The sequence below is a fragment of the Lagopus muta genome, chromosome 17 (genome assembly GCF_023343835.1).
Source record: "Lagopus muta isolate bLagMut1 chromosome 17, bLagMut1 primary, whole genome shotgun sequence".
Taxonomy (NCBI): Eukaryota; Metazoa; Chordata; class Aves; order Galliformes; family Phasianidae; genus Lagopus; species Lagopus muta.
The window spans coordinates 5,238,897-5,263,442 of NC_064449.1; the positions used below are offsets into that span (position 1 = coordinate 5,238,897).

A 24,546-nucleotide genomic window follows, 5' to 3' on the forward strand; every position below is an offset into this window, starting at 1 on the left:
ATCATCAGAGGGGTCCTGGATGGACATAAGAGACCTATACTGAAGAAAGCTTTGCAATGAATTCCACTCATGCTCTCAGGGGGAAGCTCCCTGCATGGCCGTACCCTCAGTTCCCATTACCAAACTCCTTGTGTCTGATCCTTAAGGAAATTATTCTGCCAGGACCAATCCCTTAGGGTCTGAACGGCCCCAGCCCAGGGGTGGGAGGGGAGTGTGGGAGCTCTGCCCCACCAACACAAAGACTGCAAACCTGGGGAGGCTGAGGTGTGCAGAGCAGCACTGGGGCTGCCAGGTTCGTGCTGGCACTGCAGGGAGTGTGAGCTGTGGGGCAGCATCACCCTGCTGGGTGCCTGGCTCAGGTATGGGGCTGCCTGCTGCAATGAGAGAAAACAGATCCTCAGCCTCCACCGTTCTGACTTAGAGCTTCAGCTGGCTGAGTGAAAATGAGTGAGAACATTTGTGCTCCCTTTCCCCCCCCCTCCCCGCTGATAAACGTGTTCTTTTTTTTTCCTACTGTTGTTGCTTAATGCTTGCTCTGCATACAAATGCACGCCACTCCTTTCACCCGCCCATCAGAAATCCTGACAAGCTCCTGCACAGGGACTGGGATGTACTGTTACAACCACTGCTCTGAAATCAGCCTGCCTCATATTTGGGCCTCTGAGTCAAAGGGTTTCAATTTATATGTCTGATGTTAAATTTCAGTTTGTGGTGCCACAGGTCTCCGCATCTTGTGTTCTATCTGCTCAACTCAGGCTCCACTTCGGGTGCTTCCAGCTTCATATAACCCAGCAAAATCAACAGTTGAATATCAGAGGAGTGAGTAATTTCTGTGGCACAGGTACTGACAGTGGGAATTCAGCCTTTAAATTATGATCATAAATTTTCACTGCATGCCACTGCTCAGTGTGTGTGTGTGTGTGTGTGGGGGGGGGGGGGGGGGGGGGGGTGATGATTTTATTGGGCAGAGTAGAGTTGCTCAGCTAATTAATCAGGGAAAGAAACCTGCTGTCAGGTGCAGCACAGCACCCACACACCTGGCAGTGCTGGTAATCCCTGGTCCTGGTGCATGTCTCTGTTGCCTGGGTAGAGAGAATGGATGCAGTAAGGTAAGAGATCTGAATTCCTATGTCCAGAGGTGAGTCAGTTCTCTAGTGCTGCTCTGAGTAATAACAAAGTCTTCAAACAGTTTATAATTTGGAATTATTGAAGGGCAAACGCATGCCTATTGCTTCCTGTTCCTGTACTAGAAAAGAACAGCTTTGTCCATTGTGTTCTCTGCTGAGCTCATGTGTGCCTTTGTGTAAATGAGGAAATACAGTGAGTAGGCTGAGGGTCAGGTAGGGAAGTGTGATGCCTTGGACCTGATCTTCTCAGCCCAGGGCTGCTGAGCGAGTGCTCAGCACCTCACCTCTAGGAGTGGCCCCAGTGCTGCTGTTTTGAGCTGATTTTGGTGTGACCTGAGATGAGGAACAAAGAGAGTTGTGTTAAGTGTGGGCTTTATGGGGTACCTCATTCCTGCCAAGCAAGCAGTGATTCAAATCTGCAGGAAAAAAGCAGCAGCTGGGGAGCAGGAGGTCCTCTTGTGTCCAGTCAGGCCGTGCTTAGCTGGGGAACTGCACACACCAGGTGTGGATGGCATCAGTGCTATTGTCCTGTTTGCAGGAGCGTCACACCAGGGTTCCTTCTGGGCTGAAAAACACAGGTAGGCCATAAGCTGCTGAACCATGGGAGGGGTTTATGAGGCAGACATGCAAGAATAGTTGAAAGTTAGAGAAAATGTATTTATTACAACACTTTTCATGGGCAAGTTATCATTTTGTCAAACTTTATTAGAGAAAGTAATTAATGGGCTGTAAAAGGTGCTAGTGCGTAGCCAGTAAAAGACCTAGTCCTGTGCAAATTGGCAGTTCATAGATTTATGGTTCCTTCTTTCCCCATTTATTAATATGGAGAATGCACATGAAGCGTGTTATATGGATGGGCTGGAGAGCCATTGTGTCTGCGGGCAGGAGCCGTGCTCCTGGGGCCCAGCAGTGAGGGCAGGGCAGGGGTCCCTCCTATCCTGTGTCTCCAGCTGCCCCGGGGGCAGGGGAAGGTGTGTGCCCCAACTGCAGCACCAAGCACTGCATCACATGTGGGGTGTGCAAGCAGAGAGCTCACTGTTGTGTGCAGGTGTTTGGAATGCTGGGCTGCACACAGCTTGTTATGGGATTGTATGTCTGTGCTCCCCGTTTTGAGAGTGTAGGCTTACTTGGCAGCTTATTCCGTTTAATTATGCTGGAGGAAGAGGAATCGATCGTTCAAAGTGAAGTTCTGGTAAAGCAGCTTCAGGGACTTCACAATCACTTATGAGCATCAGAAGAAACCAGGAGATCTATGCCTGCTCCTGCCATGTGCTCATTGGCACTGCATCCCGGCTGTACCTGATGCTGCTGTCTGAGTGCTGCCCTCCCAGCAGCGCACTTCTCATTTCTTTGGAACCTCTCAGGTAACCAGACTCAAAGCCCTGAATGCTTGCAGAGTTCACTTATGGTTTGGAAGCAGTGGTGCCTGATAAACCCCATAGATGCAGAGGGTGCACGTATGGGAGCTCCCCTGCAGAAGACAGATAGGGCAGAGCCTGGTGTCAGCGATTCCTGGGACAGAGGGCAGCAGCTGCCAGCCCTGCTCCCTGCTGCCATATGTGGGACCACACTGTGCATGGCCGTTTCTATTCTGTGCTTTTGGCTATGGTGCAGCTCCGTCTGTCCCTTCAGCATGGAGACCTTTCCTTCCAGGATGGCTGAGTGCTGCCCTGGCCAGAGGTCCCTCTCTCCTTGGCCTGGTCTGCTCCTGTCCCAGCACAGCATGTGGTGTCTTGTTTTCTCCCGGGGATTATGTTAATACCATTGATTGGTTTGTTTTAAATAGTGCTGGCTGCTAGGTCACTATTAGTGGATGCTGATGCATAATTTATTGATAGCAATATTGGCTGCCTGGTAGAGGGGCATTGACTTCCACCTGTTAACCCTTCACCTGCCCACATGACCTCTTGTCATTTCTGCAGCCTTCACAATGCCCAGCTTTTTCCAGGCTGCAGAGGGTGATTTATTTTCCACAAGCTCCCTTTTTTTACCTCCTTTGGAAGAGGAGACAGGCAGTTCTGTGTTACTGACTGCCTTAACAGCCAGGAAAAGAGTGTGTGGTTAAGGGGCTGGGATGGAAGCAGAGCACATGTTAGTACCCGTGGCTGGCACTGGTTGCCTCTGCCCTCGTGTCCCCCCTTTGTGCAGAGTGCTCCCCATGTTCCATCTGACCTGCTTTGACACTTGTGGGTTTGCTTACAGAGACGCATTTGGAAAAGTAGCTTTGTCTGTTGTGAGACTTGGCTGGGGGAGCGAGCTTTTGCTGCTTCCCTCCAGGGAGCTGAGCCCAGCTGTTCTGCTACTGAGGGATGCTGCCAGTCAGCGTGCAGCAGGGTTAGAGCCTCTGCTCCAGCCTGGAGCTGGCAGTTTGCAGGAAACCTATTGGCACAGGTCAAGCTGCTGGCAGAGAGCAGTGCTGCATCAGGGAGCTGTTGGCCAGGGCTGGGGAGTGCCTGATGTTTAAAAGATCAGAAACATGAAACCAGAACTAGCCAGTGAAAACAAGGGATTTTGCTCAGGCTCCACAATTGCTGCCTGCTGCTCTGCTTCTGCTATTATCACACTTCCTACAGTGCCAGGAGCTAATCCAGGCTTCCCTCTGTGCTGGACTTTCAGCTGCGTGGAGCTGCAGAGCCTGCAACCAGCGTGCCGCTTGCTGGCCGGTCCCTCACTCTGCGGACTGGGCCTGGTGCCACTGGTGACCTGGTGTGTGCCGTGGCAGTGCCTTTCATTGCCCTGGAGAGCTCTGCTCCAGTGTGGCACAGCAGGCCTGGGTGTTTGCCTGCTGACCCAGTCACAATGGTTCTGTGGTCATGGGAGAGCTGCGCCCCTGCAGATGTGGCACGCAAGAAGCAGTGCGGGAAGGGAGGCAGGCACACAGCTGAAATCCCAACCTTTCTGGAACTTGCTGTCTCCCAAGAATCCATAGTCCTGAAACCTTACTTTGAATTCTGCTCCGGCTTTCAAATCAGACAAACTGCCTATATGGAATTAAATGGATTATTGTGGGAGAACCATCGGGGATGAAGCTCCTTCATTTCCTGAGTTAGGGTAAGGTTAGGGTTAGTGCGTGCCCTGTTGCTGTCTTCATCTATGCCAGGGAGCACCTACCCAACTCCCAAAGAGGAGGAATGAGCCTGCAGCACCAGCCCACTGGAATAGGAGCTGCTCTGGTGACGCAGTGCTCTGGGTGCAAGAGGGGATCCTTATCTACTTTGGTGATGTGGGTTTTACCTAGTTAATGTCCCTTGCAAACTGGCCAGGTCTGTCTGCTGTAGGCAAGCAGGGTATTTATTTGTGAAACTGTTGTGAAAGAGAGTGCTTGAGCCCTTCTAAGACCAAGCACAGACTGTGGAGTGCTGGGCTGCTGCTTTATGGCCGTGCCTTCCCATTCAAATCAGTTTCTTGCCTTCTTGCAGTTGACCCTCTGTACTGTGCTTAAAGCCCGACTGAATGGGTGCTTATGTCCTGGCAGAGCCCAGGAGGTGTCTTACAGCCAAATGCCACGGTTCCTCACTTGTCTGCAGAGGCGAGGAAACAGTTGACTACTTTCCCTGCAAGCTATGGTCAAATGTCTTTTATCTGCCATTATACTGGTTTTCTTTGCAATGCTTACATTCATGCAGCTCCTAATTTCTATGTCCCTTGCTTCTGCTGCCAGCATGGCAAAACTCTTGCAGGCACCTCTCCAAGCACGTCCTTGTCTTGTGTTGATCAATAGGCTGCTGGGTGTGCTGTTAGCTGTAGCTGTGCTGCTGTCAGTGGGACCCACCCATGCCCACCCTCTGCAATGGAAGGAAGGCAACCAGATGTTCCTTGTGGGCTCAGGAGACAGGAACAGGGAAACAAAGCTTGGCCAGCATTCATGTTTCATACTGCTGGTGTGCTTTACTGGGCCAAGGAATGCTGCTCAAGCACAGTGTAATTAAGGGCCTTACAGCACTATTGTGCTAGGACTTTGCTAAACAGGCCCAGAGTAATCCTCTTGTGAGTTCAGCAGGAACTGTACACATGTCTCCTACACCAGATTTTGGCTTTAGGTGGGGATTTGCGTGTTGATGAGATGTTGGGGTATTGCTGCCTGGATGTGAGCTTTCTCAGAAGACCCCTGGCACCTTGGCAGGCCAGGCAAAATACTCCAAGGAAGGCTGTTCTCATGGTGTCTGGTGCTCCAAGATAGGAGGAGGAAAGGAGGACATGAAAACAAGTGACCTTTAAAATCATCTGGATCTGAGCTGTCAAAAAACACTTGCAGCTCTTCGTGCCATGGACCCAAACTGGTTTCTGTCGTCTTTTATGTAGGTTCTCAAAATTTTGGCTTTTCAGAGAGGTAGGGAGGGAGAAATCAATGAAGTCCAGTTGCTAATTTTACAACTGGAAAGATGTGAAATAATTCTCATTTGATGGCAGAGCAGCAGGCGGCCGTTGCTGGAGGTGTGCATCTCCGTGAGGCAAGGAAGCTCTGTGGAGCAGCAGTGGAGGGAGCATCAGGCAGAGGGCTGGGCAGGGCATTAACCCCTCGCCCGGCTGGTTTTCTTGGCTCCATTCCCAGCTTTTGAATGGAAGATTTACGTTTATTTTGTTTTTCGAATTGTTCCCATTCTTTGGGAAAGTTCATTTCAAGCCCTTCCAAGGTTTTGATGGGGGGGGGTTTGTCCTTCGTGCTGGTTCAGGCTCCCCTCTGTGTCCAGCTGGGAGCGTGCCTGGGGCAGCGCCGCCGTTCTGTGCGGGGCTGCAGGGTGGGCGCTTCCATCTGTAGGGCTTCAGTGCATGGGGTTTGTGCGGCTGCTCTTGGGACGTGCAAACTGCAAAGGACTGCGCTGGGCCGGGTTTGCTGCGAGCTGCCACAGGCCCCTCTTTGTGGACACAAAGGACACAGGACAAAGGACACAGGACTTTGTGGACACAGGGCTTCCTTCGGAGGCACTCAGAAGGCAGCGTGCTTTGGGTTTTGTCTGTCCCCACTTAAACCTCCGGGCTGGAGTTCAGGGTGTCAGGCTGGGGACTCCTTTAGCACACGGTGTTTGTTCTCAGCAGAGCCTCGAGCAGCTGTTTTCCTTGGACGTGTTCCCCAGATCAAGAGTTAGCACATGCTTGCCATGAGATCTATTTGGTAAGTGGGCTGAGAACGGAGATGATCTTGAACTAGTTTGGCTTGCATCTGAGAACCAGAACAGGCTCAGGTTAGAATTTGTGTGATATTTTGGAGCTGGAGACTGCTGTTAGGCTCAGCTGTACAACTCCAGGCAGTTGTGACGTGAGCACAGACGTGCGTGTGTCCAGTTGCTGCTGTCCGTGTGTGGGTGACCTTTGTACAGTGGATGGGGAAGAGAAACCAAAGAAATTCAGTCGTTCATTAAAATGGGAAAATGAGTCAGTGTCTAATGTGTACTCGGATCCTTATACACAGAGCTTGCTTACACGTTCCTGGAGGAACAAACTGCTGTGCCCAGCTCTTCTGCAAGCTCTTGCCTTTCTCCCAGAGCTCATCATTACGAAGCTCTTTGAATCTCCTGAACGGAATGGAAGCTCTGGGAGAACAGTTTGTTCACATCACAGTGTGGATGAGATGTTTTACCTCTCAAAACATCCCATGGGATGATTTAACCTGATATTCTGGGTTAAGCAGGAAGAATAGCCTTTGTCAAAATGCAAAGTCACGTGTCATCACTGATCCATCACCAGCACTGGTTCCTGGGCTTGGGATGGAGCAGCCATGCTGTCCGCTGGGCTCTGCTTGCTCCATGTCTTCGTCCCTTGGAAGCACAGCTTCAGGTTGCTGGGCACGCTCCTCATCTGCCTGCAGGAGTTGCACAGAGGAAAATCCAGCTGCAGGAGTTGTGAGATTTGTGCCCACACGGCACTTGGCAGCAGGGATTGGGCATCCCATGCAGCACTCATGGCCTGGGATCCATGGGTGTGTGCAGCAGTCAGTGCTCCAGCAGGGAGATAATGTGGGGATGGATACGTGCTGTCCTTACCGTGTGCTACTCATATGGAAGAATAATCCATAAATCAAGATATTACAAGGTTATTTAGCGATTCTTCAACTGCTATACATGTGTCAACAACAAATAAAAGAAGCATTTGATAGCATTAGTCCATGTGCCAGGAAATCCTCCTGGTTTCTTCCCTTACCTAGGGAAGGGGAGACCTCGGGCTATTTGGATTAGCACGCTGTGCTGCGATGCTCCTGCACAGGCAGCGCGTTCCTGCGAAGCATTGCCAAGAATTTGCTTGTCACAGAGATGTGTAATGTGATTGCAGTGGAAAATACATGCAAATATTTTGCCTCCGCTTTTTTTTTTTCTTTTTTTTTTCTTCTTCTAGAGGGGAAGAGATCTTGATTAAACAGTAATTAAGAGTGTTTTGGACAACACAAGGCAGCCTCTCTCCCAGGTGCTTAATAAGTGCCAAGACTGTTGAGTGAATTGTTTATTTAGCATAGTGATAGGAGGCAGTTATTGCCATGCCTAGCAGAACCACAGCTTTGTGTATGGGCAACCCTGGGCAGCTTGATGGCAGAGGAGCTCTGTGCCACTGCTGTTCTGTGTCCTAAGCCACATCAGGGAGCAGAGAAGTGGGCAGAGCCTCCGTGTGGCCCTAGGGCACAGCAGTGGTGGCCCAGCCCTGGGTGGCCAACGCTGCTGGGGTAGGCACTGGGCAATGGGTTTTCTGTAGCACTGGGGCTAAAGGATGGAGGAAGCAGCTTGTCTTAGAGTGCTGGTGTTTTATTTATTTATTTATTTCAAAGATGCATTGATAGATTTTTGGATGATGCTCTAGCAAAAAAGAAAAAAAAAAAAAGAAAAAGGAAAAAAAAAAAATCAATGTCCCAGTGATTGTACCAGGAAGGGCAGTCGATTGGTGAAAAAGCTGCAGCAGGCGTATTGGGAAATGGATTTTTTCTGCCCTCCAGACATTAGCTTGAAATTCTTTGAAACGAGGAGAAAACAATCTGTGTCAGAAATGAAAAATTAAGGAGGTTAATGTGATGCCTTTTCCACTTTTTAATTTCTCTGAATTCCAGGATGTCCTTGGATGCTGGTGGGAGCGGAGCGAGTGAGCTTTGCCCGTCCTGCCCTGCCCTGCTGTCTGCAGGCTGTCCCACATCCCCATCGCTGGTGGGACAGACACGTGGACACAGGGATGGACATGCAGACACATGTGAATGGGCACACGGATACAGGGAAGGACAAACAGACACACGGCTGACAGGTGTGGGCTGGGGAGGCAGTGCCCGGGGAGGTGTCTCACCCGTTGTTGTGCAAGACCGTCTCTGTCAGTGTTTGTTAGGGGCAGGCTGGGGTGAGGGACGTGTTTCTGGTGAGCTGGTTCCAGAGCATTGCAATCAGTGGATGTCTTTTGAGATGGGCTGCTTGATCGAGGTTGTTTGCTCAACAGTGTTAATGAGCAATGATTTCTAAGGGGGAAATCAGTGTGAAGTATTTGGGCAGGGGACTGCTTGCCATGCCTGGTACGCTCCCTGCCTTTCCATAAGGGCATATACCAGCGTGCACATCTGCACACACACATTCTCTATGCATCCTCCCATGGTGGCTTCTCAGCTGCAGGCGCTGCTGGGAACGGTGCTCTGAGAGCACAGGGTGGGAGATTTTGTGCCGTTGTTTTTCTGCCTCGGGTAATTGTCTGTGCTTCAGCCTTTCTAAACAAAATGCCTCTGTGGGGACCGCTTTTCCCAGTCCCTTGGGTGGTCTTTTTATGCAGGTTTTTATCCACTCTGTGGTAGGCTATAGGCAGCTCTCCAGAGAGCTGGAAAAACCTTTGCCTGCTTTACCCTGTTGCAGAGGGGAGAAATGAGCACCCTGAGCCTTGGTTGTAGGAAATTTGTACATTGACTGTAAGCAGGCCCTGCAGCACGTGCTGACAGCTCCCTGCATCCTGCCTAGCTGGCACCAGGCCTCTGTTTTGCTGGCTGTGCATTACCTGTCGGCTGATTACATTTGCTTCAAATGCATTTTTCATTTGGAATTACTGCACAGGTTGCAGTGTGAATCAAGTGGGCAGCAGCACGCGAGGCCAACTCACTGCTATTCCTTCTGTGAATCTCTGCATCGCTGTGCTTGTGCGGTCACAAGTTGGGGTGTAATGAAGTTAGTGGGTTTGTGAGTTTTATAGCGTGGTGTTTCACTGCGTTACTGCGGCTAAGCCAAAGTTGAAATGGATTCAGAAGGGAAATGGGCAAGTCCTTGGAAGAAAAGTTAATTCATGGTTATTGATGGTGATGGTTTGGCTCTGTAAATCTCTCAATAAGTAATTACAGGGCAGGATCTTCCTACCCTGGGAAAAAGAGCGCTCTCCTTGGTCCAAGTTAGCGTGGTGGTGGTGATGGCTGGACAACCTTCTGCCTGCCCCAGAGCAGAGAGGCTGGGCCAGGAGCGAGGAGCAGGGCTGCCTCACCTGATGCAGCTGAGCCACGCAGGTGTGAGATGGGGCACATTATGTTTATAACGTGGATCTAATTATGAGGAGATGTGTGTTTCCTCATCTTCACTGTCATTATTTATTGCATCAACTAGGCGGCAGAGACAGTGGCCACTTGTTCCATCTGCATGAATCCATCATTCGATTCATTTCTTTTTATTTCAGCTTTGCAGAAGTGAAGAGGAAAATCAGTGAAGTTAACTGTGAGGTAGCAGGGAACAGCGAAGGACATATGGGTATGTAAGGGAAGCAGATGGCCTATCTGACTAAACCACATCATATAAGTTTATGAGTCAGGCAGGTGCTCTTTCCTGCTGTTTTATAGTGATGTCTTAAGGATTTCCCTTTTGATATACGAGGGCAAATCGTCAGCCGAGCCCTTCTCTATCAGAGGCTAATCCAAAAGTAAATCACTCTAAAGCAGCAGGAGAGAGGTCTTGCAAGGCACCCACTATAGAGATATTCTTTTGTTATAAATCATCAGAGTCATGTTCTTAAGAGATTATGCTGGAAAAAGCAAACAATATAAAAAGGTCAAATACAAATAGTAAAAATGAAATAGTTTGTTGCCTTGCTCTGTCTGCTCAGAGAGGAGAGACCACTCTGTGACTGCTCTGTGGGCTGACTGAGCTGCTGGGCTGGGACACAGGGATGGGCTGCAGGGGCTGCCCAGCACATCTTGAATCTTTTTTCAGGACACAGAGATGCGCTCTTGCCCCCAGAACGTTATTAATAAAGCGATGAGAATGGAAGAGATGGAAAGTGTACCTTGGAACTATTTCTCAGAAATAACTGGGTAGATCTGAATGAATTTTTCAAATCGATATGTTGTCAGCCTGATGTATTTGCCAAGAAAAATTGGGGTCTGATCAGTTAACCCTTGGCAAATTTATAAGTGGTTAAACCTGAGGCATTTAGTTATATGTCTCAGACAGCCCTGTTAATGAACTGGGGTGGTGCAGACACTGCATGCAGCTCTGGCTGGGATGGGCTCAGGTGCTTTGGGTTGGAGACAAGAGAACGCTCCTGAGAGCTTCCTCTTTCCTTTTAGAAGAAACAGACCCAAAAAGCCTCCTAGGAAACGAGATGCAGAAGGTCAGGCTAATGAAGCAAGACTGCACTGCTGAGCACTGAAAAGTTAAAATATGCAAAACTTAACCTCAGGTGCACAACTCTGACTCTGCCCCCTTGTGCATATTCATTAAAATACAGTCTCTAATTACATGTCGTAAGCTGTCTGAGCTGCGTGTGTCCTTAAGTGCAGAAGTGAGGATTGTGCTCTGCTGTACATGTAGTACTGGTGGTTGTCAGCACGAGGCCGAGGCTGGCAGACCCAACACTGCTGCTGCAGCTCCAGCCCGACACACGATGTGCCTGACCACGCAGCCACACACTGCTCTGCCCTTTTGCTATGCCCACAGATCAGATCTGACTTCTGCACCACCAGTGCTGCTACGTATTGAGAGAGATGCTGCTTGCATCCATCTAACACCCACCGGCACTCATTTTTGCTATAAACCTGTGTTGAGAGCAAATTGCTACAGTATTTCAAAGGGAATCCCATGGATGGTACCTAGGGATGGTGGAGGGCTGTACCACGTCACTGCTGGCCTGCCTACAAGCAAATTTTTTTTATCCGTGCAAAACATAGTTAATGACTGTGTGAACAATCACTGCTAATTGCTCATAGCTGTAGAGCTTTGTTAGTGTGCATTGGTTGGGTTTTATCCTCGTGTGTCTCCTTCAGCTGTCCCTGTAGAAGGCTAATAAATTATAGCTCCAACAGCGTGCAGGTGATGTGTGCAACCAGCTCAGGAGCTTATTGGTGTGACAAAGAGGCTTCTCTTTGGGTAAATTAGAAGTAAGTTATGATGGCTTCCAATACACAGGAAGCTGCATTGAAAATAAGAATAGGAGCATTGGTGCTGACATGAGACCTGTCACGATGGTTTTTGTTGCAGAAGTTCCTGAACAAGGCATTGCTCAGAGCAGATTGCTGTGCTTGCTCCTCTGGTCCTTCTGGGATCAGCAATAAGAGGGTTAATGGTGCTGGCATCTTGTTTTTTTTTTGTTGGGCCTCTTCCTGCTTGACTTCAAACTGTGTGCTAGTTGCAACCAATTGCATGGACTCCAACTAAGGAGAGAGGTGGGTGATTCAGCCATTTCTGAGGACAGCTTTTAGATGTCTTATTCTAATTAGTTGAAAGGAACCCCCACCAGACACATGAATGTCAATGATAAGAAGTGAGCAGGTTCTGGGTTCTGTCTTCAGGCTGCCGCATGTTTGGCATCAGCTCATATCCAGTGTTCTTTGGAAACCAATGCGTGGCGAAGGACTGAAATGAAAACTTGGATGCTGGCGTGTGGGGTGGAAGAAGTGCAGCGATGCAAGCTACATTAGCTCCAGGATCACTGGTTGAGATGTTGACTTTTAGGAAGCGTAATCAAATATCTGTCTGAAAAAGGGTGTAAAATATCCATTTTTCCCTTTATTCTATTATTTTGAAAGCCTTCTCAAGGTCTGCATCGCTCCTGCTGTTGGCCTCTTGTTGGCATCTGACCCATCATACGCTGCACGGCACTTGAGATCCACAGCAGTGCCTTCTCCACTGCCTGGTGCTGAGCTGAGCACTGAGCCTCTGTGTCTTTGCTGGGGAGCACCTGAGCTCCAGCAGTATTTTAGAGCAGGAAGAGATCAGGTAAAACACTTTTCTTTTTTTTTTTTTTTTTGTCCAAGTGCTGGCACAAAGTCAACACTCCTAGGAAAGAGTTAATAGCAGTCTGTCTGCAGATGTCCTGATGGAATGAAGGCAAGCAATGATATTTTATATCATTTTGATATCCGGTCTAAATTAGGCCTGAGGGAAAGACTGTGGCCTATTTAACCCAGCATCTGTCAGTTATCATTATTTTCAGCCAACTTTAGTAGTTTCACAATTTATGTTTGGGGGGAGGAGAGGAAACGAGGCTATTAGGAGCCGAGTTTGGCTACTGTCTTTTCTTGCAGGAAGAGTTTGCAGCGGCCCTTTTGAAGTTGTTGCATGAGAGAAGAAATAAATGAGGAATAGCAGTGTAACTGGCCTGCGGTCACCAAGAGCAGCACGGACAGTAGCACAAAGAAGGGCATTAGAAGTTGTTTTCAATTATTAGTCTAGATCAGAGCTGCAGTATTTGGTTAGTAGTGTTGCAAGAAAAAGGGAGCGGGCTGGCAGTGGGATACAGCTGTGAAAAAGGCCAACGTGCTGTTGGGTGCGGAGTTCTCAGGGTGCAGCTGTGCTAATGCCAGCCAGGGAGATGAGGAAGCCCAAGGGCAGGCTCCCAGCCCCCAGGTGGTTGGTTCTCAGTGCCCACCCGCTGTGCAGACACTAGGGTTCCTGCAGCGGAGCAGAGCCAGGTGAGTCACTGCTATGTGCTGCTGCCTGCCTGGCTGCAGGGGGAGGGAGTGCTTGGGGTAGGAACCTTATCGTAATTACCTGGAGCTTCTCCTGGTGGTTACCAGCAAACAGCATATTTCTGTCATGTTTCTGTGAGGCTGCTTGATTATTAAACATGTAGCACATTGCAAAGGGGACTCCTTCCTGCCTTGTGCAGATGCTGCTGGCTGTGGTCAGGCAGCTGAGCCATCTCGGTACCTGCTGCCATCAGAGCCCAGGCAGAAAACCTGAGCTCACTAATGCAATTGCCTTTTATTTCCTTGAACTTCCTTGCAGAGTGAGGAGACTCCAGAGCTTACCCATATCATAAATCCTCGCTCAGGCTGCAGGCATCTCGTTTGGGTGCAGAAAGAACAGATTTAGCAGCTATGGAGAAGCTCAAACCTCCTCCTTACAGCAGCTTCTCCCCATGTGCTGTGCTGTAGACACCTGGTTTGTGACACGTTGGGATGTACTCAAGTGGATTTTGTTGAAATGGAGACTAGAATTTTAAACCTGTGGTACAGGAACACCTTTCTGTGCTTTCACTTTCTCTAGCAGCTCAAAGTAGAAATTATAAATCACTGGTGAATGCAATGCTGCCTTCTGTAATGGAGACTGGAATTTACTGATGACATCAAGCTTCTGCTCATCCTCCCATGATTCTGTGAAAAAAATGACTTTAAATTCTCTAGGGAGTGAAGCATTTTCCTTTGTCCATCAAGAAGGAGCCCCAAAGTCCTTTGCCTGGGAGGTGGCACGTGTTTGGGTATGCAAGGTGCTATGTTTGCTGGGTACTGATAGCTAGAAACTCACTGAAGTAGAGATCAAGATCAGGAACTTCAGGAAATGGTATCAGTTAATGAGAGTCCTTGGCAAGTAGGGAAATATTTGTGTTTTGTTACAGGTTGGGTGTAGCCTGGGATAAGGACAGACCTTCTCAGGGACTGGACAGCGTGAGCAGCATAGAACTTTGGATCAGGAGGGACCCCTGTATGGCATCTGGTCCCACTGTCTGCAGTGCACGGCGACACCCACAGCTCCATCAATGTGGGCTGTGGGCCCATCTTGCGTGGGACTGTGGTGCTCATTGCACGTCCTGCAGCCTGGCTAGGCAGGGAGTGGTTGGCAGCAGTGGGTTGGCTGTTCTAGCATGCATAGCAGCTCTGGGGTTTCGAGGTGTGCCTGACCCTTCTTATGCAATCTGCTAAAATGCCACGTTGTGTAATGCTGTTGTATAATCAGGGTGCAAGCAGGCTGCAGGATTTCGGCATCCAGGCGGTGCTTTCTGCTGAGTTCTCCCTCCCCTGCAGCCCAGAGGGAATCAGTCGCAGGGATTTCCCATGTGCCACACCGTACACCAGCGTGCTGCTGGGCACTGGGACACAGTGCTGGCTCTGTGCGTTGCTTTTTTTCAGTTTGGAAGGACCATCAGTGTTACCAGCCACTGTCTGAAGGCTTTGTGTCAGGATATGGTGCTGTTTGGGGCAGATGATGACTTCTCATGTGCCACTGACCCAACTCTTCCTCCCCACGTGCAGGTTAGCGGCTGAGGTATCTCTGCTGCCTGCCAATGCCATGCCAGAGGCCTGGGGTGCAGGTCTGGCCCTGCTCTGAGATTGGCTGCAGCACAGAGATGTTGTCAGGGGCCTGCTTTGAAAAACCAGGAAAGGAGCAGGGACAATTGTCCAGGGCTTGATGGTAGTGAGTGTGCCTGCTAGCAGCTCCCGTGCTTTTGGTTTATGCTTTGGGTTATGCATCTCTCACCCCCTTTGGGCTCCATGACCTGCCACTCATGTGGCGGTGCAGGGCTACAGATGATCAGGGTGTTCTGCTTACAGAGGCCTCCTGCTTTATTTATGCACTTTCTTTACAGAAACCTGTTGTAATATATAAACACATTCTGTCCAGCACATGGCGGTAAACAACCCAATGACCTGAGATCACACCTCCATTCCTTGTGCTCTCAGACCTAGCAGCTGGAGCTATGTGTGCTTTGAGCGAGGCACAGGGGCTGTGCAGGCGGGTAGGAAATGAGTAATGGTGACTCATCAGTGCTGAGGGAAGGCGGTGGGTGCTGGGGGGCTGTGGTGGCTGTGAGAGCCATTCCTCGGTGCACATCACTGAGTGGAGGGGTTGGCACAAGAAGTTGGTTCCTGCTCCCGCATTTAGCAGTGCCTTTCCAGGAGGGGAGCAGATATGGGAAGCCCGGTCCTTTGTGAGATGTGCTGCAGCCGGCAAGCATGCATACTAATGGAGAGCAACTTTGCAGGAGTTTCCTCACTCCCTGCCCTCGTGCTTCCAGCCAACATCACCATGGGCACCACACTACCTTTACAAAGCTGTCTTGCGGTGGGAATGCCAGGTCTTCCACAGCACAGGCATCTCAAAGGGGTGCTTGAAATGAGCTCAGAGGGGAAATGTATCCAACTGCCTCTAATCACACTCCAGTGACAATGGCACGATTTTGAACATGGCAAACAGGCTTTGAATGTCAGTGCATTGTTCATAGTGAGATATGTGTCATGTTGCATTAGCTCAGGCCGACAGCTACCAGTGGGAAAATATTTCTGTGAGTTCCTTGGAGTGCCCCCACCTCCTACAGGCAGCGACTTGTGCTGTCGTGGTGGCAGCAGAACCGCCTGGCCACGCTGGGAAGCAAAGAGACCATCTGGTGCTGTGCACACGGAGTAGGTTGAGTGCTGTGTCCGAAGGGCAGGTGTGCCTTGTGATAGTTGTGTACTCATGAAGTACACATCTGGCTGTTTGGGAGATGAAGCCCAGTTTTATTTCTTGGTAACTTCTGCTCCGGCCGCAGAACGATGGGGTGAGCTGTGCCCAGATGGAAGGTGGCAGCCAGCAGTACTGGGAGCAGGGGAAGCTGGCTTGTTGCTGTCTGCAAGCTACGGAAGCCAGAAGCTTGGGGCATGCCTTGGTGAGCGTGCAGAGCAGTGCAGATCACAGCCTTCTTTATGAGTGCAAGCAGCCCCGAGGACCATGCGGCAGTGTGAGAGTGGAGCAGGCACGAGGTGCTGCACAGCGAGAGCACAGCAGCTGGTTCATTTGGAGGCCGCAGTGCTGAGCACAGAGCCCGCTTTGCAGGGCTGAAAAGCCTTTTGGAGATGTCCTGCACGCCCCTTCTCTAGGAGTGAGCCTCCAGCTCTCCTCTCCCAGAGGCAGAGCTCGGCCGGCAGCTCGCTGTGCAGCCCGTGGGCCATGCGGGCTCCTGCCTGCTCCCATTATTTTGTTATTCCAGCATCAGCTTTTCTGAGTGCCTCTCTATTTTCTTCCAATGTCAAGAAGGTGAGGGGGTCAAACGCTAATGCAGTATTTCTTTCCTTTCATAAAATGTACCTAGCAGATGAGGAGTGTCAACACCGATTTGTTTTTCAAGTGTTTCTGCAGGATTATTTTCTTGTTAAAAGTGACAAGGAGGTGCAGAACTGTTGGCCTTTAGCCAGAGATGTCATCTCGTCTTCGCCGAGGTGAGCGGGCACAAGATGACAGAGCACTTTTTTTTTGTGGGAAAGATGAAAAGCTGATCCAAGTTTAATCATTTCCTTGAAAAGCAGAAGGTGAACGCGCTCCCCATCTTTCTCCAGTCCTCTGTAATGAGAGGCTGGAGAGAGGAGCTGGCAATTAAGCTGTAGTTAGTGCAAGACGGTTCCCTGATAGGTATTTTTGCAGACCTCTTTTCAGTGCTGGTGTAACTGGCCTGAGCGTGGCTATCCATCTGTAGCCTTTTCAAATTCCATTGCGTCTCCTGTCAGCCAAATCCGACGGTGCTTTCAGCAAAAGGAAGATGCTCCTGTCGCAGCCACAGCACAGAGCAACTGGGGAGACCCATCCTGGTTCCTGTGTTCCCAGCCTGGCTGAGGAAGGGGCCCTGCTCCCAGTGCTGCTGGTGGGAGCCTTGGCATGCAGTGCACGTCCTGCGATGGGCAGCAAGGAGCCATTAAATGCTGCTCTCCAGTCTTTCACTACCTACGTTTTCAGGCAGCTAAGGAGACTAATAAACGACTCGCCACTTGACGTAATCATTAAAGGGTCTCTGATGCCATTAAAATCTTCTCCTCTCCCGCCTCCACAGGGGCCTTGAGTGACCCTGCAGGAGAGGGAGCGTTGCTGATTAACGATGCTTTCTGCAGGGTCTCTGGTGGGATGGAGGCACAGGAACCGGGCTGGAGCACATCCGGAGAGCTGGTGGTGTGAGAGCATTGGTGCCCAAGGTTCTGCAACTGAGCAGTTGTGATGGCAGTAAGAGCAGCAGTACACTGACATCAGTGCATCGCCGGCGCACAGGTGAGTGGTGGACTCAGATATCACTGGAAGTTGTTTGGTTCTTTTCTTTAATTTTTCCCATTTTTTTTAGATGGTTGGGCATGTCAGGCTTGCTTCAGCTTCAGTTTGGTCAGATTAAGGAAAAGAAATGCAGAGTTTGAAAAAGATTTCCACCTCTAGCAGTCTGCATTTTTTCTTCTAGCGAAGTGCTGCCAGAGCCTCACAGCCACGTCGTGCCTCTGCAGCAGGGTAATGAGAATAACCTTGTGTGGCAGAGCCTGGTGCTCCCATCATGGCTTTGTGCAGGTTTCCCAAATGCTGCAATAAGGGTGCCTAGGTTTTCCAGTTCTACTCCTCCCTGCAGAACTTGTGTTCTATGGGGCAGCAGCAGAAGCTCCTCCTGATCCCGACTATTGCATGCTGCTGTATCTGCTTGGAAACGCTGCCCCATGATGCTGCTCCTGAAGCCTGTTCCTTTACAATCTGCTCATAATAAAACTTTTCTCCTTTTCACATGGGGAAAGGAAAACAAAAAACAAAACAAAAAAACCAACATTGGAAAAGCAAGTAAACAGCAGACAGCATCTGAAATGATCCCTGCAGGGAGATGTCAGCCAGCAAGAGCAGACAGAGCAGTGTGCAAGTGGGGGGATCAGTGTATTCTTCTGTCACTGCTCCAAGTTCAGAAGTCCAACAACTTTGGGGGAAGTTGTAGTTAGAGAAGTAATAAAAAGGCAACTGACTGGCATGAGAACAGCATCAGCAGAATTAATCTATGCAAAAAACAAAGGGAGCAAGGCTCAGGCTGCTGCAGAAGAGGCTCTTTGGTGGGGGAGGTCAGGGTGCTTGCATCTGTGCTGGTGGAAAGGCGAGCAGAAAAGCAGCGGAGATGAGTCTGGCCTTGTCCAGAAATAAATTAGCAGAAGTAAGTAATCTAGATCCAGCTTCCCGTGTGTTCTGGCTTTGCTAATGGTGATATCATACCTCGCTTTTAACAGCTTTTGTGATCTCAGAGCAAAGTATTTAAAAAGAAAAAAAAAATCAACATAATTCTTTTGTTTGGACAAAAAGGGAAGAGAAAAAAAAAAAAAAAAAAAAAAAAACCAACCCGAAAACCCCTAAGAGCCCTGAAGTGACCTTTTATTCTAAGTGAAGGAACAGGCATGCTGATGGCTTTTTCAGATACCGAGGCTCTCAGCAAAGCAACCCAAGTGCCAGACAGCACTCCTCTATGGGAACGCTGCCGGCAGTGCACACTTGGCCCTATTGTCTGTGGGCTTGTATGGACTAGTCGGTGGGAAATGAGGCATTTCCTTTTTGCAGCTTGCTTGCATGGAGTGCAGGAGGTCAGATCCTGCCCTGCCTTACGCCACAGCGTTGTGCCGCGGGTTCTGCCTGCTTTACACCAGTGTGAGCTGGATCAGACTCTGCGCTCAGGTGTTGGGGAGCTTTGACCTTCTGGGTCTTTTGGGGCATCGTAAGTTAAATGTCCTGATTAGCCTGCACTGTAAATCCAACATTTTAATTCTTTCCATATGTAAGATTCAGTCTAATAAGCCAAGGTTTAAGACCATGCAATCTATTTGGAATAACCATATGGATTAGGAGTCAGACTGTGCTTTTCTGCTTCTTGTATTTATACTAATGTAGAGACATTTGCTAATGTGCATGTAGCTCATGCTGGTATCCATTTTTGAAAAATATTACGCCAAATGGCTTGCATTAAAATATTTGAGAAGCAGTAAAACTGTGAAAGTTTCTTTCCCTCGCTCGCAGAGAGACGCACAACTGTGAAATGAGGCGTCTGCAGGCAGCGCCGTGCCTGGCTCTCCCCACAGCTTTATCTGCAGGGCTGATGGAGCTCAGCATTGATGATGAGGCTCACAGGCATCCTCAGGTAGCTGGTAACTCAGAGCCCATCCCCACAGCTGCTCCCCGTGCCCTGCTTGTGTAGGGTGGCCGTTGTTCCTGGGAGGTCCCTGCTGTCCTGCTCCTCCTGTTCCCTGCTCTCGTGTGGGGCACATGGAGCTCCCTGGCTTGCTGCTACCTCTTGCTTTCCCACTTGGCATTCCCACCATTTCCTGAGCAGCATTTCTATCTGTTGTCCATGTTTCACCCCTTGTTCCTGCTTCTTGTTAATGAAATGGTAGTTTTGTTTCGTTCCTGCAGCTGGCAGTACGAGGGCACTGTGCAAGATATGCTGAGGACAGCCAGATGAGCATCCCCAGACTGAGGAAGAGCTCTCAGGTGTGCTGCTGGCTTTCTTGGCTGTTTGTTGGCTTTGCTTCTGTTCTGAACATGGGCAGCCTTGGTTCCTGTAGAATCAGGGAGCAATGGTGTGTGGGTAGTGCCGTCCCCCTGGAGTTCTGGGAGACACACACTGATGCTGAAACAAGAGCCCTCCCTTAGCCTTCAGGCTTCTGCTGGAGCCACATGCCTGGTGACCAGAGCCAGGTATCTTCCCCTCTCCTCAAAGTATTTCTTGTAAAGATGCATTTCAACTAAAGGAGGAACTGAGTTACTTTTCCCAGGGTAGCAAAAGCATCTGGGCTGGGATTATAAAGCAGTCAGCTTGTTATGGAAGCCAGAGTCAGGACCTGGGGTCTGAACGAGCGTTGGAAAGCATTTCCAAGTGGGAGTTGCACTCTGCCATCCGTCATTTGTTCAGACGGAGAAGAGGGAGTCAGTGCGAGACATGGCAACTTCTTCCTCCCTGTCTCCAGCATTAATCTAAATGCCAAAAAGCAGACCTTGTGGAATGCACCAGCATTATTGAAAGCACTAGCCTCTAATTCCATATGGCATGAAAATATCCCCCAGGTAGTGTTTAACAGACACCCAGCACTGTCTCACAGCTTGTAGGTTAATGCAGCCAGCTTGGCTGTTTATTCATGCCGGTATTAGGCCATATTGAGGAGCCGTTGTGTTAGGCTGCCTAAGGTGACAAGAGAGCCCAGAGAGAGAGGAACGCGGCGGAGACGATCCGAACGCTGTGCTGGAAATTGTTTATTGAAAGGAAAGGATCATATTACACTCAATTTTTGCTGAGTTTATCTTGGTTTTTATCAGATTACACGCGGGATAACTCATCAATATTGTGATCCTGCTGACATGTAAGTGAGCCGCTGCATAATTCATGGCTGCTGCAGAGCTCTGGCATTGGGAGGCACATATTTAATTAGGCACTTCACCATTTCACTCTTTTGGAGCAGCTCTGGGATTGAGCCCATGGAGATGGATGCTGCGGCACCTGGGCACTGCAGCAGAGGGGCTGTGCTGCACCTGGCTCCTCCCCAATGGGAAACCTGCAACAGGTTCCTTGCAGCAACAGTGCTGAGTTCAGAGCAGAGCCTCGACTCATTAAATAACACTGTAATAGGCAGAAAATGCAAAGAAAACTCAGTAATGGCCTGTTAATTTTTTAATGCCTTTATTGAGTAAGAGACAAAGTAACTAATTCTCTTCCCTGCGCAGAACAGTTCAGTGAATGAGCTCTTACAAAGTTTGCAGCAGGTCAGAATACCAGAGCTCTGATTCCTGTGCTGTGTTGGAATACAGGCAACTTTTGCAGCACTTTCCTTCCCTGGGCAATAAGGGAACATTACATCCTCTCTGCTGATTGCTATCTGCCCTTGTGAGGCTGCATCTCAGTGCTCCAGAAAGCATTTGTTATATTTGTAAAGCAGGTTGAGCTATCCCATAGAACCCCGTCATAGAGTGGCTTAGGTTGGAGAAGACCTTAATGGTCACTCAGCCCCAACCCTCTGCTGTGGGTTCCTGCCCAAGGCCCCATCCATGGCCTGGGGCACCTCCAGGCATGGGGCATGGCCGACTACTGTGGGCTGTCCTGCTTACAGCCAGAGAGTCAGTCTGTCTGCCTGCCAGCACCTGTCTGTCCTGCACTGTTGTCAGCAAGAATGAAACTCCAAAAAGCTTTGGTTCTGCTTCCACAGATCCTGAAAGATTCCTGTGGATCAAGGTCTGGTGGTGGCAGAAGAGGAAGCAAGGGCATTACCTTCTGCATGATGGTCAGCTTATGGGACAGGCATATTTTGACCTACACTGCGATGTTAGTGAGGTGAGGCATCGCTGGCCATGCACTGGTTCATCAGCAGATGGGGCATCTCCAAATTGTCCCTATTGCATGCGGTGTTGTGGTGGGAACTGGTTTGATCTCAACACCTTTCTGCAGCAGTGACGTCCAGCGCTGAATTACATGTTCAAGGCTGTGTGCCTTCCCTTCTCTCATAGGCTATTCAAAAATGGATCGGGGATAGTGAGATTTTTTTTTTTCCCCATTTTTGTGGTGCTCTCCTCCATTAATTTCCTGGTTGTAGTACATTACTCATGGATAATTAAGAGTGAGCTATTAATACAACATTTAATATTCAAGTGCAGTGAAGAGGAGAGAACAATAAGTCAAAGAATCATATACTACAAGACATTTTGGTTTGGTGATGAAATTTTTTTGCTGGCTTTGGCTATCAGAGCATAGTGCTGCTTCTATTTAAGTATGGTCGTGAGAACTTCATTTATTGATAGAATACAAATAGGACACTAAATCAGGGGAAGTGAATTTGAATTGCTGGCCATATATACAATTACGAATGAGATTGGCTACTTCTATCTAGTGTATCTTAAGTTAGGAGAATTATGTTAGAGATGGCTAAAGAGAGCTTAGAGTGTCTTAAAATTAATGAGATTGAAGTCTGTCTAGGAGAAGAAATTAATGCTAAAATGCAGCTCTAGCATTAGAGACTGTTTTAAAGAAGTGGTCGTGCTTTGCTCAGATGGAGAAATGCTGGGCTTGTAGGCTGTGCACCTAATAGTGTCAAATAAATGTGTTTCAGCCTTCAGTGCTTCTGTTTGCCCCATCATCTTCACACAGTGGGAATGAGTTCATTGCCTGTAATAGAGAGGAGAGTGAGGCTTGCAGTACATGGCATTGCAGTGCTATAACGAAGTGCAGCATGGGGTTTTCCAGCCTTCTGCCTCTCTGGGTTCTGATGTTTGCTCCTGAGATGCAGTGGTTTTGACTGCCCCATGTCTGCAGAGCTGTGCTTTTCAAGGCAGGTTTTCAGGCTGCTGCTTCTTTGTAATGATGTGCCAAAAAGAGGAGGGTGCTGCTTTTCTGCTTGTGCCACAGATGCAGGGGTGTGCTTTGGAGATGAGGATGTCCACATGCACACCCTGTGCAGCAGTGGTGACAGTGCACAGCTGGCTGTGCATCACTATCTTTTGGGTGGGAGACACAAGTGGGCTTCAGAGGAGATGGGAGGTAAGCAATGCAGTGCAATGCAACACAATGCAATGCAACCCTGACTCTAACCCTACCCTGCAGCCACGAAGGTAGGAGCCTCAGCACAGCCGTGTCCTGCCTTGTGCAGCCTCAGCTGGGTGAGAGCAATGCTGGGGCTGTGGTGGGAGGTGGCTCCTCCAGGCTGTGCTCGGGGGGTTTTGTGGAGATGGAGTGCGTAAAGATGCCACAAGTCAAGTACATGTAAAGGTTGCTATTTACAAGCAAGTAATTGTAAGAGTTAGCGTGCAGCCAGCTGTGACACAGTGCAGGATATTGTTTGTATCCAGTCCATTTGCACACTGCAAGAAGGTGAGTCCATGCTCCCAGACAGAGCCACGATGCTGCTGCCTGCCAGCAAGCACCGACTGTGGTGCCTGGTTTGGCTGCATCGCCAGGCCAGATGTCTCCCTTTGGCATAAGGGGTTTGCAGCAAGAAGAGGGTGGCTCTTCTGGCTCTTGTGCACAGAGTTCCCATCAGATTTTGCATGTAGGGATGTCCCAGCGTGGGGTGTCTGATGGTGAGGACAGATGCACCCAATCGCACCCATTTACATGTGCAAACACCACACGTATGTAAATACTCACACGTTATTTTGTTTGATGAGCTGAATAATTGGTTGTTTACAGATCGGAAAGGGTAAGTGTGCTTCTGACCTTTCTGCATGAGTGTTGTTTATAGTTAATAATGATGCTGCTAACTACGCCCATTCTGTTAATGGGGCTGTTCTCTCCTACGGGCAGCCTCTGTGCACTCTGAATCCTAAATACTAGGTCCCTAATAAAAAAAAAAGGATCCCAACCATTCCGAAATGGGGGATGTAATTAAACATAGGCACTATATTGATTCCTAATTAAGCAGCAACAAAACAAATTATTTGCTGGTACAATAAAAACGTTGTCAGAGTGTTGACAGTATTTAGGCAGAAAGCTTTCCCCAGTCCATTGTGCACACACATTTATACGTGTCATACAAATAGCTGCATTTGTCAGTAGAGCCGCCCACTGGAAAATTGCGTTTGCATCTTTGGGGATGAGGCTGAGCAGAGCAGCACCGCTTTGCTGTAGTTTCTCCATTTCTTGAGGCTGGAGCAGTGTGAGCGCGTGTGTGAAGCCGAGAGCAGGAATCTGGGGGAGGGGAAGGGTTTCAGCAAACATTTCCTTACCAAAACAGCCCTGACCTTTGCGGTGCTGGAGCTGTCTGATACAACAGGCTGAACCTTTCCAGACAAGAGCTCCGACCTGAAATGCTTCAGAGCAGAATTGATGGCCGCCGCTTTGGCCCCGCTGTTTACATCCAGTGCTCGCTTGGCTGCTGATGCGAGGGAAGGAGAGGGGCTCATCTTGGTCATGAATGAGAGGGCCTGCTTTTCTGTGCTGGGGGCTGAACGCTGTTAATTGAAGCTGAGCAAGGAGTGCGTTTGCTGTTCCTGCAGCGCATCGCTGGCGGCATGGGGAGCCGCTCAGTGAACGGGCGGCCGGGCGGGAGGAGATGCTGCTGTTTGTGTGTCCTGTGGTGAATAAAATTAATCAACTCTTTATGTCTGAATGACAGCCCAGGGACTGTACTCGTGCTGTAGCTCGGTGTGGAGTGGCTTCATCCCAGTGCAGGTCCTCTGGGGCCTGGAGCTTTCGATTCATTAGTTGTCAGGCTTGTAGGTGGATTCTGCATTAGGCCTTTAATTTAGTGTATTGCCATGGGCTACTGACCACATGACACTGCTCAAATGTGAGCAAATCTAACGAGGATCCGGGACTGCTCTTTAATTTGGTGAGAATAACAGAGTGAATAGGGGCCCAGAGACTGTTAATCATAAAGCAAAACTAGTTGAAACCAGGTCAGTTGGTGCTGATTTTCAGTGTAATGTGGATGGAGAAGTCGGTGATGGAGCTGGAGCCGTGGCTGTTGCATATGGCCCCACTGCCAGGCGGGGAGCTGAGCCCTCGTCCCTGATCCTGGGGACACTGTGGGTGGTGTCCCCTG

At 49.4% G+C, this 24,546-nt stretch overlaps 1 long non-coding RNA gene across 2 annotated transcripts; it reads left to right on the forward strand.

Annotated features, from left to right (window-relative positions):
* The first annotated feature begins 1,008 nt into the window (after positions 1–1,008).
* LOC125701816 (uncharacterized) lies at positions 1,009–22,177 on the forward strand. 2 transcript variants are annotated; one of them, XR_007380368.1, is made up of 5 exons: positions 1,009–1,109; positions 17,134–17,287; positions 19,043–19,163; positions 19,436–19,720; positions 21,220–22,177. It is a non-coding gene; the product is annotated as an uncharacterized LOC125701816 (long non-coding RNA). The 2 variants fall into 2 exon arrangements; XR_007380369.1 differs by having other exon boundaries at positions 19,436–19,513.
* The last annotated feature ends 2,369 nt before the right edge of the window (positions 22,178–24,546 follow it).